This window comes from Lissotriton helveticus, chromosome 3_1 (assembly GCF_964261635.1).
Source record: "Lissotriton helveticus chromosome 3_1, aLisHel1.1, whole genome shotgun sequence".
Taxonomy (NCBI): Eukaryota; Metazoa; Chordata; class Amphibia; order Caudata; family Salamandridae; genus Lissotriton; species Lissotriton helveticus.
In genome coordinates, this window is record NC_136061.1 from 124,529,469 (window position 1) to 124,547,852 (window position 18,384).

Genomic DNA, 18,384 nt, shown 5'->3' on the forward strand with positions numbered 1-18,384 from the left:
AATGTCCACGGGATTGGCCATGACAGCACAGGAACGTAGAAAGACAAAGTAAACTTTGTAGCACAACTGGGTAGTAATTCAAGGAAACCGTTTTAGAAAGATTCTAGCTTGAAAAGACCTATTTCAAAAATAGGTAGGTTTTGTCTGACACCACCGTTTTCCGGAAACAACAGTGAAGGGGTTAAGGATTGAATGATATACTACTCGAGTGTCATGATATAAGACCACCAACGTATGGGCGCCATGTAGCAGGGATTCCGTTCTCCTACAGAACTGTGCATAGAGATTTGGAACCTCAGTGCATTAGGGTGACCCAAAACTCACCTCAGTACCCAAAATCCCCTTACCGAGCTAGCTACAGTGTCTCATTGGTCATAACAAACTCCCAATGTTTAGACAAACCAGAACATGAACTTAGAATACCTCAGAAATCGTGGAACACATGAACACTCTTTCGCTATACAATCATTTCAAACCAGAACGTGGAGTAAAAGAGGACACGTGCATATTTGAAATATTTATTTACTAATGCAGGGTTCTCAAACGCAATATCTTATATAATACAAGCAAACATATTATAAGAAACAAAGTTATCAGCATATTTACTAGTCCATAGAAAGCAAAAGGTGACAGCATGCTAAAATGCTGTAATGAATAGGAGTTAACAACACCTAATTCTCACCCTCCCTATTTAATATATTATATTATATCTAAGAAGTTCTCTTTGGGTTTTAGCAGGGCGGGCCCATACCTCAAGATCTCAGTGGCAGAGGATCACATCATCTTCCACCAGCTCTCTGTATGCGAAGCACCATCAAGTGTGTGTGTGTGTGTGCTCTAAGCAAAGCAATATAAAACGCGCCTAAAGCCAGATTTTGGCATCAGCTGCATTCATGTTATGTCTAGGAAGGTGCAAAGATCAGACCTCACAACAACACTGTGTCGAGTTATCCTTGAAGGCTTCAGCACTCACTGTGCAGACATATTTTACCAAGCAAATCTGATATCAGAGCAATAACATATTATTCTCATGTAAATCACAACGCTCCTCTAGGTTGAAAGCTAAAATAACAATTATGCGTCGTGCGCAGAAGCAGCAAAAGGAAAAATGGCGTTTAAACATTTAATAAGCTCTTGCTAACTTAACACGGTATATAGGGAAGCAGTACCTATATGACACTAGAGCGTGCTGCTGCACGGATAACGCTGAGGAACTGAGGCAGTGCTACTTATAGATTATCCTATCCCCCACGGATTGTTTGGAGGCAGTTTCCTAGTGTGACTCCAGTTTGCTCTGTTGGTGACGGACTTAGTGAGCGTGCGGGTGGTACAGACTGAAGAGACCTAAAGCATTTTGGAAGCTTCCTTAGAGTGGTGCCCAATTTGTTTGTCCCTGTGGCAGGATGGGTAAGCCGGACAAGCAGCTACAGTCTACACTCTCCTTTGAGTCTAGACGTCTGAAGAAGGCGCAGCAGCAGGCAGCGTCTGACACGGCGATGGATATGGAAGCGGGTAGCAGCTCCAAACTGGAAAGGCTGTTGCTGGCAATGCAGCAGAGCCTTTAAACTATTGATGGGAAGATAAATAACTTAAAACTGCGAATGGACACCATGTCAGCGAAATTAGACAAGCATGGGGAGCGTGTGACAGAGGCGGAACAACGTATCTCCATGGTTGAGGACAAGGTAGAGCATACAACGAAGTCCTAAACTGAGGTGGATAAGATCTTGGAAGTCATAAGTTCCAGGAACGGGGATTTGGAGGCTAGATCGCGCAGGATCAACCTGCGCATCACGGGAGTGCCTGAATCTACCAACACGGGCAAGCTGGAGCTTTATGTGGTAGACATGCTAAAAACTTTGCTTGGTGGGAACACTTTTCAAATGTTCTGGTGGTGGAAAGACCAATTATCGCAAGACTTCTTAATTATCGCGAAAGGGATATCGCTCTTCGGCGGGCACGAGAATTGGGTACCACCAATTATCAGGGGATGGAGGTGGCCCTGTTTCCGGACTTTACAGTTGCAGTTCAACACACCCGGCGGGAGTACCAGCACGTCAAGAAGAAGCTGCGTGACATGGAAATACAATACGCCATGTTATATCCCGCACGGCTAAAGATTCTCTATGGAAACAAGCTTGGGATCTGCATGACCCCTAAGGACGCTATGCAGTATATTCGGCAGCTGGAGTAGCGTACTACGACCAGACAGGCTAGTGACGATGCAGATGATGAGGATTAATATGTTATTACAGTTATATGTAGCTCATATGTGAGATGCTTCACTGTCTGTTTGTTTTTTCCTCTTACTGTGCTTCCCTTTACCTGATTGTAGGCTCTCTTTTGGAGCACAGGACAAGGATTGCATGTGAGTTGAGTTTAACGAATGAGATGCTGTGCTGATGAGCGGGGCAGTTATGACTTATAACTTGTTTGACATGCGTTTATTTTTGTATTATTTGCTTGCATATTATGGTCTGCTGCAATTCTTCCTTGGGCTGTTCAGTATGTATCTGTGGAAGTTGCGGTGGCTTTTGCTATGGTTTGAGGTGGTGAGATGCTCGGCTGTGTCATATTTCATTGTTTTCTTTTGCACAATGCTCACATCATTCTGACCAATATTGGGCAGGGAAGTGGCTGCGGAGCAAAAATTTTCTTTGCGGATACCTGTGAAGGGAGACTATTGTACATTTAGTTACACATTGGCGTCTATTTATGTTTAGCACGATTACGTTTTCTGTGATGACTATGGGATGTACTGGGAAAAGACTGTAGATTTGCCCTGACCCCCCTAGGTACCACAATGGGGTCGGAGGGTGACTGGTGGCCAATAGATGGGCGGGTGTCAAGTTTGCGTCATCCTACTCCTCCTATTCGAGAGGAGTTATGATATTGATCAAGAAACATTTGGTGTTTGAGCCGTCGCATGTGGAGGCTGACGAGGATGGTCGCTACCTATTGGGGCAGGGGAAATTGTGTGGAATGATGATCACTATCATCAATGTGTATGGGCCTAATATCGATGACCCTGCTTTTTATGATGTCTTATGGAATAAGGTTTATAGGTTACAGCCATTATTTGTGGTGGCGATTTTAATGTCGTATTGAATGCAGATTTGGATAGGCACACCGCCTCTGACCCTACTGTTAAAAATGCTGCGCAGGCAGTTCAGACTGGGATACATAACTTGGCTCTTGTAGATATTTGGCAATTGAGACATCCTAGGGTGCGGGAAGATACCTGCCACTCTTATGCGCATGGCTCCCGGTCTCGCCTGGACTACTGGCGGACCACTACTGATATCAACACGGGGGTCACGTACGTTTCCCATTTACCTAGGACACTTTCTGACCACTCTCCTTCGCTGTTCACTATTACAATACCCAGATATGCCCCACCGTTATTTCAGTGGCGATTACAGTCCTCCGCTTTGCAATATCAAGTGTTTCGTGAAGGAATTAGCGAAGCTATTGTACAAAACTTTGAACACAATACAGGCACGGTGGATGGTTTAGACACCCTCTGGGAGGCGTTCAAAGTAACGATTCGAGGAGCGTGTATTGGTCTCCAGGCTGGGGTTCTTAAGTCCCTTCGGGGCTCTATGTCTGCTCTTGAAGCTGAGCTACTTGAACTGGAGAAACGGTATGACAGTGAGGCAGATGTGGCTACACTAGCGGCAATTAGGTCAAAGATCACTGAATATAATGAGTTGGCGGACATGGAGGTGAGGCATATGGCAAGGCGATGGACAGCACGTTACTATGGAGAGGGTGGGCGACCGGAGAGAGCGTTGGCAACAAAAATAACTGAACGTAGGGTTAAGAACACCACCATCAACGCGATTTGTGCAAATGGCATCAGACATTGTGACAGTGAGGGTATCCTGGCCTCCTTTGTTGAGCATTATTCGGATTTGTACAGATGTAGGCGAACTGCTGAGGAGTCTGAGATAGCGGAATATTTATCTGACATAGCTCTGGTGTGGTTGTCGAAGGGGCAACAGGACTTTTTAATATATCCTCGGACTTTGGGCGAGATACGTGATGCTGTTAATGCTTTACCTAAAGGCAAAGCAACAGGCACGGATGGGACTCCCAGCGGAGTTTTACAAGGAATATTTGGATATCCGGGCACCGCATCTTCACGCTATGTTTGAGGAAGCGTATGAGCAGCAGAAGTTGCCCCCCCACGCTTCGCGAGGCATTGATTGGGACCCTTTGTAAGCCAGGGAAGGACCCCGAGCAATGCATGTCATATAGGCCACTCTCATTGATGAATACAGATGTTAAAATTCTTGCTAAGGTCCTAGCCACTAGGTTGCAGTTATTACTACCTGTGATGGTCCTACCAGATCAATCGGGTTTTGTCCCGACGCGATCTACAGCGCATAATTTGCGGACGCTGTTTGCGGTGTTACAGCTCTTAAAACCCACATTACCTGCAGCGGCAGTTCTGCTGGATGCCGCCAAAGCATTCGATTCTATCTCCTGGCGGTACATTTTGGCAGTATTGCATCATATGGGGGTCCCCTTCCTATTTACTAATTGGATTAGGCTGCTATACACCGCGCCGGTGGCTCGGGTACGAGTGAATGGCAGAACGTCAGATGTGTTCCCGATTGGGCGCGGGACGTGGCAGGGATGCCTGCTATCGCCGCTCCTTTTTGCTGTTGTGTTGGAGCCTCTGGTTTGTATCCTAAGGAAGCGGCATGCTCAGGCAGCGCTCGTGTTTCAGCAGCGACCTTTGGCGGTGTCAATGTACGCCGATGATATGGTCCTCTATGATCGTGAGCCTGAAATACATCTAGAGCAATTGATAAGGGAATATATTAGATTTGAATGGTATTCTGGGTTGGGCATAAATTGGGACAAATTGGTGGTTCTCGCGGTAAAGGACTGTACAAAAAAGGTGCAGTTGGAATACCCTGTCATATGGAGCGATGATCCTGTTAAATATCTGGTGTGTGGGTGCACAGAGACCCGCAGATTGTTGTGTACGAAAATTATGGGACTGCTATAAGTAAACTTGAAGACACAGTTGCCCGATGGCTACAGCTCCCATCAACGTTTGCAGATAGAGTGGTGCTGATAAAAATGGTGGTCCTACCGAAATTTCTGTATTTATTTGTCAATATTCCCGTTATTTTACGACAGAATTTCTTTACCTTGTTGCGCACTATATTACTCACTTTGGTTTGGGGAGGGAAAAAGCCACGCATTAAATGGGAGGTCTTGACGCTACCGTATGAGATGGGTGGGTTTCGGGGGCCTGACATGAAACTGTATTATTTGTGCGCGCAAGCGCAGTATGCATCATATTGGCAGACTGTGCCGCCCTTCACACCACATGTGGCGGTGGAGGCGGGTGCTGTCCATCCGATACCGTTACAGGCAATGGTAGTTAACGACACTACAGTCTTCGAGAAGGCAGAGATTGACACCATACACCGTACAAGGCATGCATGGATCGAACTTGGGAGACGGGCTGGGAAATTGCCATTATATGCGCCGGCAATGCCACTGCTATATCATGGACAACTTTCTGTGACATGTGAAATGGGGGCTGTGAAAATTTTGCAATCTATGAATAAAAGTACTATGGGAGATATCTATTCAGATGGGGAGTTTCTCGGCTTGCTAGCATTTTTGGGTGATTGGGGTGGCTCTATTATGGCTACCTTTATCTATAGTAGGCTGAGATCTTCGATTAAGGCCTGGTTTCCCGGCTATCCTGCAGAGCCTCTTGTGCTTGCAGCTTTGCAACATATTTATGTTGCACAATCAAGGGCGAAAATGGTTACACATTTATATAATGTTTCGCAAGCTGATGAAGTGGCTGTGGGAGTGGGGCCGATGGCTAACTGGAATGCTATTTTGACGCAGGCTTTGAGAATGAATGGGGTACTTGTTGTAAACTGACAGGTCAATTTACAGCGAATGGCAATCTGCGTTTAATCAATTATAAATACCTTCATCAAATATATTAAACTTTTTAAATATGGCCTGAGAGATTCAGATCATTGTAGGCGCTGTGGGGCTGAGGCAGCTGATTTTCAGCATTTAGCATGGAGTTGTGGTAGGGTGGCTGAGTTTTGGGGAAGCGTGACTGAAGCATTAACAGCTATGGTGGGTGAACCTATGCCTTGCACCATGTCTGTCTGTTTGTTAGGCAATGTACTGTATCTTAAACTGTGTAATCGTAGGCTGGTGGCTCTGGCGCTCTTATTGGCCAAACGCAGGGTGTCGTTGCATTGGGATGGGAGACCCGCACCTAAATGTCAGCGATAGCTGAAGGATGTAGCGTTTTGTCGTGACCAACTTCTGTGCTATTGGGAAGAATTACCCAGGGCCTCTAGGCCCAGATTTCTGGAATCCCTTTACTGCATATCTTATGGCTCAATCTCCTGACTGATGGTCCTTTATATGTGTCTGCAATGGTTCAAGATATATCCATGATGCGATTGTTCAAATGTACCAAGTGTATATGTAAATGAGCTGCACCCTATTATGGATAGACTGTTATGTACCTCTGTAACCTGTACTCTGCAATGTTTTATCGCTACATGTATCGCTTGATTTGGATTTTTCATTTCTGAAAACTTAAATAAAACTAAAAAAATAAATTAAAAAAGATCATAAGGTGAAGGCACCTTGAAACCTCTGAAGTTACTGCAAATAAGGTGTTATTGGCCTGTTGCAACAGACAGAGGAGAGTAGTGGAAAACAGTAGAACAACAGCTGCATTCGGCAAGATTTGGTCTGGTGAAACGATTTTTCCTGGACCCTAGGCTGCACTGTCTCAGGCGAAACCCAACAAGTCTCTTCCACTCCTTTGTAAACGTCCTCAGTATAGGTCTTTCCAACCCTTGCTCAATTTGAGGATACCTATCTTTAATAGCTTATCTGGCCGTTCAAAATTAAGTAATGACTCGGGCGTACTATGCTGAATTAACTTCTTTTCCACAATGTGGAACTGTGATAGTAATCGAGCTATTAACACCATATTTTGATGTGCATTTGCAGTGACATTCACTTTGTAAAGTTAGCGCTTTGCAGGTCCTCTAGAGGTGCTGGATTACAGGTCTACAGTATAAAAAAATTAATATCTAAAATGTCATATACTGTACGTATTTTTCAGCTGTTGCAATTGTTTTGATTAGCAACAACTACAGATCCCTCTTTTAAAAAAACCTTTAACCATACAAAGGCTGAAAGCTCCGGCAAAGCTTCTGCCAGGTCTCACCTGTTCTTACCGGATTGTGCAGCCACAATGCGCTGCACTTGATCCCAGGCATTTTTTAGTCTGGCTTGTTGATGTAGCTGTCACAAGACTTTATGTAATCAACACAAAATAGATTTCAAGGTTAAACTGAGAGGTGCAGGGCTCCACCTACATGATGGTTCCCTGGAATATAGGATCTGATTGGGTTATGGTGGCAAGTCCACGATCATGGCTATAGGTCTGACCAGTTTTTTGTATGGAATACTGTGATAACAGCAGTAGATCCAACATTTATTGTGGAAAGTATATGTAAACATCAACTCATTTAAGGGTGGATTATTATTACTCTGTATGGACGCTTGTAGTGAGGGATTTTATTACATGGAAAATCTCACAGACTACATGTAGTAGCAAAGGATTTTGATGCTGGTTACAAACAGTGAATATAGAATATTTGCCCTGTAAGAATGCTAGTTAGGCCCTCTTAGGAGAGAGCACATTTTGCTTTACCATTCTAAGATGGCCAACACGTTGGTTCTAAATGTGGAAGCCATGCTGGACCTTTAAAAAAAATGAGAGACCATACATATAACTGCAAGTCGGACAACCACTGATATGCTTGGTTATTGCAAGCATATGTCCGCTTTGTTTAGGCAACATCATATTTTCGTTTTATCCACTTGTATTCTTTCAGTTTATCTTGCATACGTTTTGGGTTTGTGTGTTTTATTGTAGTTGTGTCACATAATGAATGCAAGAATGAGCCAGTGAAAGGATGAATGGGTGCACGAATGCAAAGATTGAGCGAATCTTAGGTGACTTAGTGTGCCTAAAACCATCAATGACAAACAAAGCGTTACATTCATAAGCCAGACCTGTTGGGAGCTGATTTGGGCACCAGTCAGAAGTAGACATGAGTGGAAAGCGTCCCCGCACCATTTAACGAGAGGGGACACCACCCCTAACAGCCCAAGGTCAAAGACTGATTAGAAATGGAAATAGTGGCCCTTTTACCACGAAGCTGCAAACCTGCACCTGAAATTAGTTTTTGTTTTGTGTATGCAAATTACATGTTGTTGCTAATTGTAAAAAGCCTCATCAGAGCAGTGGTGGGGTTTGTAGTATTTTGCTTGCTATGCTGTTCTTCTCCAAACTTCTGTAGCCTGTCACTGTACTCAGCAGAACTGTTTCTTAGGTGTCCTTTCTATTTTGAGGGTATTTGGAGTGTGCCCAATAGCAGTGGGATTCAAAAATTTGCACTTCAAATGCCATCTCCGCCACCCATATTTGATAAACATGTGATAGCCCTGCTCTTAAGAAGCACAGGAGACCTGTCAGGTAGGAGGTAGGAGCCAGGGCAAAAGCCACAGCTGGAGAACAGGACTAGTTGCAAGAGTCATATAGGGCTATTTTCCCTAACAATTGTCACGTCATACCATAATGTAAATTAAATGGGAGGCAGAGAGCAAAAAGGCATAAAATAACACATAATTTTATTGTGCATTCATTCATGTTCCATTTATGTGGCTCCAAGCAATGTGCGATACATCATTCCACTCCTGACTTTACAGCCAACAGTCAGTTGAACTCTGGAGCTTAATACTGCAATTATGGTCAAAGAATCATGCAGACTGAGAAACCAGGACTGACTATCTCAATTATGATATGGAGCATTTAAAAGGTCTGAAAAATTTCACAGTCCAGTTTGAAAATTGTGACTGCCTGTTTCAATAAAAATCCGAAAGCAAACGTTTTTACTGGTTTTGTGAAAGTTCATTCTTTGCAGCAAAATTAAAATAAGTTTTCATAATACTAATTGTTTTGGTATTCAAGTTTCAATAAAACACACTAATGCTACTACACAACAGGCAGTACTGCAAGCTTCCCTAAAACATAACATTAGGGGCATGGCCAAGATGGAGGCGTGAGAGTACGTTCTGCCCCGGAGCTCCCGTCGACGACTTTAAATTAGCACCGGCTTTTTGGCGGTTATCGCAGAGGTCGGCACAAATATCCAGAGCCGAGTGTCCCTGAAGCTACGGGGCAGCAGGTCGAGGCGGAAACCCCCGTTGAAGGGACATTTTGATCGCAGTTGGCTGGCCGGTAGCTTGTGAGGCTCGCGGATCGGAGAGGCCGGAGGTCGCAGCCGAGCAGCGGGAGACCTGAGCCTTTGCGAGTGCCCGATTGGATTGGTGGTTATGGGAACTGCTGCCAGCGCTGGGAGCTGCACAATGATATCTTGGCGATCCCCCGCGGCTGAGGTTGGATGTGCCGCTGGAGACCCGGCCTGGTGCCGCCATCTTGAGGGAGACAAGCAGCGCAGGAGGCAGACGAGCATAGTGAGCCCTGTGAGGTGGCGCGAAGACAGCGCGGACCGGAGGAGCACCGGAGGGGTCAGCGGAGCTGTAGCTCCCGCAGTGGCGAGTAGGAGAGTGAATCTTTGACGAATCTCCAGTGGAGCAGACAGGCAGCAGAGCCGGGGAGGTGCGCCTTGCCCGCCAGTTTGTGACAAACCCTGCGCACCCTGAGTGTGGGTTCCCGATGATGCAAGTGAGTACGGGGCCCAGCGGGTGGGAGGCCCAGCAGTGAAGCAGCCCAGACAGGGCCTAGGGATCCCCTTGGCGACAGTGCCTGTTCGGGGGGTGGGGGGGGGGGGCGGAACGTAGCGGAGTTCCACTTTGCGGGCCTACTGCTGGATCAGTTTTGCGGGCATTGCTGGAGGGACCCGGGAAGTGAGGCGGCCTGCATGGCGGAGTAGCCCGGTAAGACGGTTCGGCGTTTGCTGAGGACTGGCCAGCGACTGAGGGGCTGAGTGGCTGTTTGAGAGGGGGACTGGCGGTCTCTGGCTCGGCCTCATAGGGGTCCACCCTGGGAGCCTGGACTTTGGATGAGGAGAAGGAAGGTTGAGCCACGACTGGCGAGCCCAGTGGGAATCCAGAACAGCCGCGGAGTTGTGGGGCCTTTCTGACTGCGGCAGGGCCTACTGGACATAGCCACAGCGCTGGAGAGGGAGGTCGGTCTGACGGAGACAAAGTGGGGGAGGCCTGGCCGGCAGCACGAGTGGAGTGGGGTGAATCAACCGGCTGTGGCGCTCGGAGGGTGCGGTGACCGGGGCCGGCCTTGCAATCAACGACCCCCAGCGAACGGAGGGAGAGGGATCTGCTTGGCGCTCCCCAATAGTTGCGCTTGCCCAGACGCATGGAGCCCTGCTACCGGAGGAAAAGAGTAGGGGGGCCCCTTGGAGACAGAAACATGCCGGGCCTGCTTTACAGGGCCTTGCAAGAAGAAACTGAGAGGCTAAACTTGGGGCCACCTCATCCTAGATCCGACCTTGGGACTCCCCCGGAGTGGTGAGTTTCCGTACTGGCACGTGTTGGCGGGGGGGCCAATCCTGACAGCACAGCTGGGCTGGGGGTGGCCTCTTGCAACCCTTTTGGATACCGGTGGGGTGAGCCATGTCCTCCTCCGGGGTGCGCAAAGATAAGACTCTTAAGGACTTGTTTGCAAAGGCGCAAACTGGACAAACAGCCTCCAGCATGGCGACAGGTGTCTCTGACCCGACATTAGAGAGTGAGGATGGCGCGGAGCCCATTACAAAAGCATTTCTTGAAGCCATGTTTGTTGCGTTGCAAGAAGACATTCGCACACTTAAGCGAGAGTTCACTACGGAGATCAAGGAGGTCCGTAGAGACCTGGATGGCATTGGTGAGAGGGTCGCTGACCTGGAGGGCAAGAGTGATGAGAGAGACACGAAGATGGCGGCACTCCAGCAGGAGGTCCTCAGGATACATGCCCAACAAGTTGACCTCCAAGCCCATCTGGAGGACTTAAAAAAACGCTCCCGGCGCCATAACATTTGGAGCTGGGGAGTGAAATTGGATGACGACTCGAAGGACCTGTTCACCTACACGAGGGAGCTTTTTAATCACATCCTGGGCAGACCTCTGGAGACGGAGCTGTGCATAGACCACGCGCACAGAGTGGGACCACCGCGTGCACCGTCTGCCCCGCCACCGGACATCCTGGCTTGTGTCCAAGATTATCGCACCAAGGAAGCTATACTCCAAAAAGTACGTCAGATGCACCCCATGAAATTTCGGGACCAGATGCCGGTTCTGTTTCAGGACTTATCAGCCCTCACCCTGCAAAAGCGTAGAACCTTCAGACCTGTCACTCAGCATCTACAACAGCGCAACATCCCTTACAGCTGGGGCCATCCATTTCGCCTGGTGTTTCGCATGGATAATAAGCTGTATCAACTGCGGTCCCTGACAGAGGCCTGTAAACTGCTGGGGGTGGATATCCCAAAAGAGGAGAGTGAGGATGAGATCACTAAAGAAGAAACTGCTGACTCCAGACCCCGATGGCGAATGCAAGGCCGTAGACGGCGGCCCAGGAAACCCCCTGCTGCGGAGATCACGCAGAGCCAGAAGTCGGCTCTGGAGGCTGCCTCCACGGAACTGGCTAATCGTTCATCGGGCTGATGTTGGAAGCAATGAGTAGCCAGCTGACTGCTTTATGAAGGTTCAGGTCTTGGGCGGGAGAGGGAGGGCTGTTCCCTGTTGGTAGTCTACCCAAATCCAGTTTTCACCAATCATCGACAGATGATGGACAATGAGAGACAGTTCACTTTTTTCCATGGTTCTGATTTTTGTTGCGGGGGTTTTCAGGGGATGGGTTGGTGGGGGGAATCCAGTGTTCCAAGTCCACTCTCCTTCGGGAGACTGGTTTGTCACGTGTACCCACAGGGCTCTTTGTCATCTTACCGGCTCACACTACAGTTACACCACGTGCAGAACAGTATCTATGCTATTAGTCCTTTTTGGTGTTAGTTATGCCTGCCATCACATTTAAGATCTTAACTCTGAATGTGCTGGGCCTCAATAACCCAGTAAAGCGCAGAGCGGTCCGGTCATACCTGGAGAATGCACAGGTAGATCTCTGCCTTCTGCAGGAATCACACCTTTTAGCAAGGGACTGCCATCGTCTTAGATCCCGGTATTTTCCCAAGCAATTCTTTTCTTCAGGCCCTGCCAAAACTGCGGGGTGGCAATTCTGGTGGCTCAGCGGTTTCGAGGGGAGGTTCTACAGAAGGAGGCTGAGATAAAGGGGAGACTACTGATTTATAGATTCGCCGCAAGCGGCCTGACCTTCACCGTGGGCTCTCTCTATGCCCCTAACGAGGGCCAGGAAAAGTTTTCCCATTCCGCTCTCTCGGCAGCCACGGCCACGACAGACCGCCATGTTATCCTGGGGGGCGTTATGAACCTAGTTTTTGATGACATTAAGGATAAGTCTTGCCAACGCTCTCACCAGACGGGCACTCTTTCTGCTGAGGGGCTCATTTGCATATATGACTTGGGGTTGTGTGATCTGTGGCGCAGCTTTCACCCTCATGAGCGAGAATATTCTTATTACTCCAATGCACACAAGACATATGCAAGACTAGATCATTTTTTAATATCTACACCAGTGCACACACTCACAATTGTGGTTGATATAGGAGTTGCTTCCCTTTCGGACCATGCACCAGGGATTGCCACTCTCACTCTCCCGCCACTATCACTACCCTCCAGGGTTTGGCGTCTCAGAGATATGCTTCTACACCGGGAGGATATTAAGCACATACAGCGCTCCGTTACTGATTACATCTCACACAATGCCAACTCTGACACAACACTTGCAACGCAGTGGGCAGCGCTGAAGTGATACTGGGGAGAGTTCATCACCCATGCGGCACCTTTCCTGCGCTGACCAAGGTCCAGGCTGATCACCTCAATCAGAATATCCACACAGCGGAGGTTGTTGCCGCCATTTCCCGTCTTAAGCCAGCTAAAGCCCCTGGACCGGGTGGCTTTTCTGCTATTTTTTGCAAACAGTTTTGTGCCCTGCTCACCCCTCTTCTCACCAAGCTGTTTAACTCCTTCGCGGCTCCTGGGGCGATCCAGGGTGATCTCCTGGAGGCCTCCATAGCGGTCATTCCCAAACCCGGGAAGGATAAGTCTAGTTGTGGAGCATATATCGCCATTATCTCTCCTTAATATAGATCTTAAGTTGTATACCAGAATCTTAGCTGCTCGTCTTCCCCTCATATGCCAGGTGTCATTGACCCGGACCATGCGGGATTTATTCCTGAGCGTCAGACATCGGACAACACCAAACAGGTTCTACATCTCATCAAGAAAGCCACACGTACCCCAGGGTAGTACATGATGCTCGCTGTCGACGCAGAGAAGGCGTATGATCGCGTTCATTGGCCATATTTGGGGCAAGTCTTGGAGCGAGCGGGGATGGGGGAACGGTTCGGTACACACATCCTCAACTGCTACACGTTCCCCATGGCCGTGGTCCGTGTAAACGGGCATACATCCTCACGATTCTCCATTGAAAGAAGCACGAAACAGGGGTGCCCTTTGTCGCCCCTGCTCTTTGCCCTCTACATGGAGCCCCTTGCTCAGCGGCTGCGGCAGATCCCAGCTCTTACCGGGATTACATTTGGGGGCTATGTCCACACGATCAGCTTATATGCTGACGATGTGCTGATATCACTTGCCACTCCGAGGAGTGTTAGCAGACCAGTAGTCATTTTCGCAGGCAACGATAGCTGGGTAGGCTGCTGCTGGTGGGTGTGTTGATTTGCGAAGTGTTCATTTCGAAGTGAATGATGAAGTGGTCAGTCCATGTGAGCGGTGAAGTGAGATGTAGTTGGTGTCACTGGTGTAGAAAATGGGGTCTGGAATGTGTTCTGCAGTGTTCTGCAATGAGAGTTAGTTTAATGAATAGCTGGGTAAGTCCAATGTTCAGGCTTTCCATTAGCGTTGAAGTCGCCAAGAAGCATGCAGGCTCTGGAGTCAATAGTGTGAGGGGCGATGAAGTTGGTGATTAGGTTGGCGAATGAGGCTTGTGGTCTGGGTGGTTTGTAAACAAGGCTTCCATTCAGGGTGAAGATGTAGGAGATTAACACCTCCTCATGGCTTGTTTGAAGCAGCCCTGTTGTGCAATCTGATAGCCTGCTGGTATTGTCATGGCCATGTTGCATGCACACTTGGGGGCAAGTCAGGTTTCCGTGAGGAACAAGAGGTCCAGCACGTCACTGCTCAGCAGGTCCTAAGATTTTGGTTCCAGATTTGTAGAGGGATTTCCTGTTGAACAGCATGCATGTGACTGCGCCCAGGGGTGCAGGATTTCTGTGGCGTGGTGGGTCATGTCGGGATGTTGATGGCATGGCTGGTGCTTATGTGGAATGTGTGGACTGGAACCAAGCAGCGGTCAACGTCTTCCTCAAGACACAGTTGGACAACGCAAACCAACTAAGCAATATATAAAAAACAAATTCTAAAAAATCTGGTGCCTCAGCACCCAATTAAAGGAAACACACTCCTGGTCAAGTTTATTGAACTTCTTTTATGTTCTTGTTATGAGTACAAGCACCTAATGCATAGAAAGTAAAAGAAAAGGATGATAAAAATAAAATGATGTGACTTGTACAAAAAAGTGTACCGAAAACTACATATGTAAAACAAGAGACTGAGCCAAAGAACTGCACTATTGACTTCCTAAAGACTGTTTTTAAACCCGTTAATTTATTCACAATAATGTATCTGCATATATCCCAATTTGGACTTTATATCATAATTTGTACGAAAGCATGACTGTACTTTAAAAAAAAATCCTAACTGTGATAAACTACAGGAACAATAATGTCATGCAACGCGTTGGATGATTGTAGATCGACGGTGATGTATCGACGGTGATGTGGGGATGTGTCGATGTCGAGAGACGGTGATGTGTCGCCGTCGATCTACGGTGAGGAGTCGAGGTCAATCGACAGTGATGATTCGATGTCGAGTGATGTGATGTTCTCGACGGCAAACTTATAACTGTCTGCGGTGGGCTTTTCAATGCCGAACAAGGAGTTCTCGCTGTTGGCGTAGCCAACACCCTCGAAGATCTTTTCCTCGAAGTTGAACATCGATGTCATTTCCACCCAGATCCCTGGGTTGACGGCGAACAGGTCACCGCTGTGGCTCCTCTTGACGTCGCAGTCTTCGACTTCGACCAGGACCAATGCCGTTTTTCAGCCCTTCTTCTGCTGGTAAGCCCCCTGGTAGAGGACTGACTCTCTCCTTGCCCTGACGCCCCACCTTATGACTGGACCTGCTGTTTTCTTTGTTCTTCTGCTCCTTGAAGTCGAATCTTTTCCCTGTCACGCAGGGTATGTCTGGAAAAGGCTTTTCAGATGGAACAGGAATCAGGAACGCGAGTAGCAGGCAGGCAAATAATGCACACTCTATGAGGGTCAGTTTTGGCCTTCTTCCTCCCACAGTCTGGACACTTATCAAAAAGAGATGGCATTTATGAATATAACTGTGAAAGACAGAAAAAGGTAGAGAAAGACCAATGACGTCGAGCAAAACACTTAGAAGTAAAAAATTCTGAAGAGATGTTTGAAGAAAAAATACAATATTTTATAGAGCTCAATGCTCTAGGGTTCAGATAGTAGGAGCCGGAAAAAGAACTGAAGTAACTGCCACTGGCTGTGCATCATGGGATACTGGTGCTCTCCAGAGTTTTCTTAAAGGCACATTGTCTAGTTTAGGACACATAATGGCAGCCTATGGAGCTACTCTGTCCAATCCTCTCATCTCTATAATTTAAAAGGAGTTTTCTGAAGGGGAGTTTTCTGTGTGTTACACACCATAACAAAAACTGCACAAAACATAGTATACTGGCGATCTTTTTCACTTTAAGAAGAAGGTGTGGCCATTGTAGCCCATTTAGTTAGGCTGCATTATTGTCTTTTCTATCTCTTAAGTGTCTATGCAGGCCTTCCTGAAGAAAGGCGAAAAATATCCAATTAGAGCTCGGGGGTCCTGGCATGTGGGCGAGACTATTCAAGTGGTTATGAGTTATCATGAAAATCCCCTACAAGAGAACCTACGGTCTACTTTGAGTAGACAGAGAAAATTGTACAATCATGGGTAGTACACAGCATACTCCGACAGTTTTCACAAATCTCATGCAGTAAAGTCATCACTCAGGTTATAGAGATATTACAGGTTCATAGGTGTGTATGTATGTATATGGCATTAATTTCTTTAGCGCTAACCTAGACAAAAGGCAGAGAAGTCTTGTTCATGGTCAAAAACAAGCCCAAGGTCAATAAGTAAAAGGAGAGGAAGTTGGGTTGTGGATGGCTAAGGCACTGCGATGTAGATTTCTTTAATGAGGTGATTCTTAAACTCTTTTTTAAATTGCGGTAGAGTTGGGGTGATCCTGATGGATACAGGGATGTTGTTCTAGATACTGGGTGCATAGATGGAAAAGGCTTGCCGCATAGTTTTTTCTTCTTTTACACTTATTAGTCTGCTATCTGATGGGGTCCTGGCTACAGGTGTGCCGAAAACTACCAGAGATGGTGAGCTTGTCTGCAAGAAGAGCGTGGATTCGATAAGTGGTGGTTTTGTAAATGATGTAACCGATTTTGAAGATCTGGCCTGGTAAAGGAAGCCAGTTTGTCATTTTTTACCCATATGCTCCTTTTGTATCATAAGCATGCTCATGACGTAGGAGAGATCGAAATAGTAATTTCATGAAATACCAGCCTTTACATTTTCGGCAGATACAAGTCTAATATTAAAATATCTGTTTGTCACTTTGAGTATTTACATGAACTAGTCAGTAGATGAAGAGATTCTGCCTTGCATGCCCATATATCACTGCTTCATGCTGCGATTGCTTAAAATCTATCAAGAAATTAAACCTTTATGAGAAATCAGAATTTTAAATAAGAGGAGTACCATCATGTCTGAATGCCGCAATATGAACATAATTGTGTACATTATGCTACACCCAGCATTAAACCAAGAAGTAGCACTATCATGCAATGGATCTCATTAACAAGTCAAGATTACCCACATTCATCCTGTGGACATCATAAATTGCGGGGTATGCAATAAACTTTCATTCATACATGCAGCAGCACAGTCAGGCAGCACTCATATATAACATTTCTTATCTTCAAGGACAGATCCTATGTCCCCGTTCAGTCTGACTCCTCTCTCCATTATGATGCACCATTCGATCCAGGTTCAAACAGCACAAGGCATGGCCCTTGCTGCAAAGTCATCCTGTGTGCCCTGCGCACCCCGATTTTTCGATGACTGGTACTGGTGGTAACTGAATCGGACTGTCCCTGGGCTCTGCCTAAGCAGGGCAAGTGCTATATTGCAAACATAGTGAAAACACACACATACATGAGGGTACACTATATATTAGGGAACACTTCTAATAATTTGCATAATCTACCTTTTAAGTCCTTAGTACATAATAGGGCAGGGGGATTGAAACTACATGTATGCCCCTAGTGTATAATAGGGCAGGGACGTTTAGAGGCCTGCAGACCTTTCTGAACTTGAATATGCAATGCTGAGAGGGCGAGGTCATTTTAAAAGTAGTCCTTTTTGTGGTAATCCACCAGCATTTGCAAAGGTCAGTCACTAATGCTGTAAGTACTTGCACTATGGGTTCCTACTAGTAATCATCGTAATCCTAATCATATGAGTATTGCTCATCAAAAGCCTTATTAGATCTTTCCTTTGCCTGAGGTCTGTACTGGAATGAAGTGTCACCATCGAAGTACTAATTGTTATCGCATTCTTGGCACTTTACACAGATAGGCTGGACTGTATTCTGGGCTAAAAGAGCCTTCTTTGTACGATTCCTCCACTTCTAGCAGCTGTGCTGGGGCAGGAGAAACTTTACCCGGTGATTAATGATCTGGATGCATGGTGGTCGGAGTCCCTTCTTAAGTTCTATGTATTATATCAGGTTGCACAGTAAAAGGTGCTGTTGTCTAAGATGAACCTTTGTGTCTTCAGTCAATGAAACTGCTGTCACTGAAGTTGTTGACGGTATGGTCGTTGGCAGACTCGTCGATGCTGAGAAGAGTTTGTTGACTAAGAAGTTGTCATCATGATAGCAGTAATTGTCGTTGCCACTATTGACTGTGTTATTGATGTTTTTTTTCGCCAACGCGCATTTTGTAGATGAAGGGCTTATTAACTGCTTTCTTTTTCTTTGAAGAAGATTTTCTAACTGAGGGACTTGAAATTCGGACCTGGCCTTAGATGATTTGTCAGGAAGAGAGGAATTCCTTCTTT

The 18,384-nt window shown here is 46.6% G+C and overlaps 1 protein-coding gene and 1 long non-coding RNA gene across 2 annotated transcripts in view; one reads left to right on the forward strand and one right to left on the reverse strand.

Annotated features, from left to right (window-relative positions):
* NLK (nemo like kinase) overlaps positions 1 to 18,384 on the reverse strand; it is a 996,575-nt gene that overhangs the window by 783,481 nt on the left and 194,710 nt on the right. The gene's annotated exons all lie outside the window — the stretch shown is intronic.
* LOC144824439 (uncharacterized) overlaps positions 8,832 to 18,384 on the forward strand; it is a 65,843-nt gene continuing 56,290 nt past the window's right edge. The window contains exon 1 of the long non-coding RNA XR_013608949.1: positions 8,832 to 9,772. This is a non-coding gene — a long non-coding RNA (uncharacterized LOC144824439). The remainder of the gene's footprint in view (positions 9,773 to 18,384) is intronic.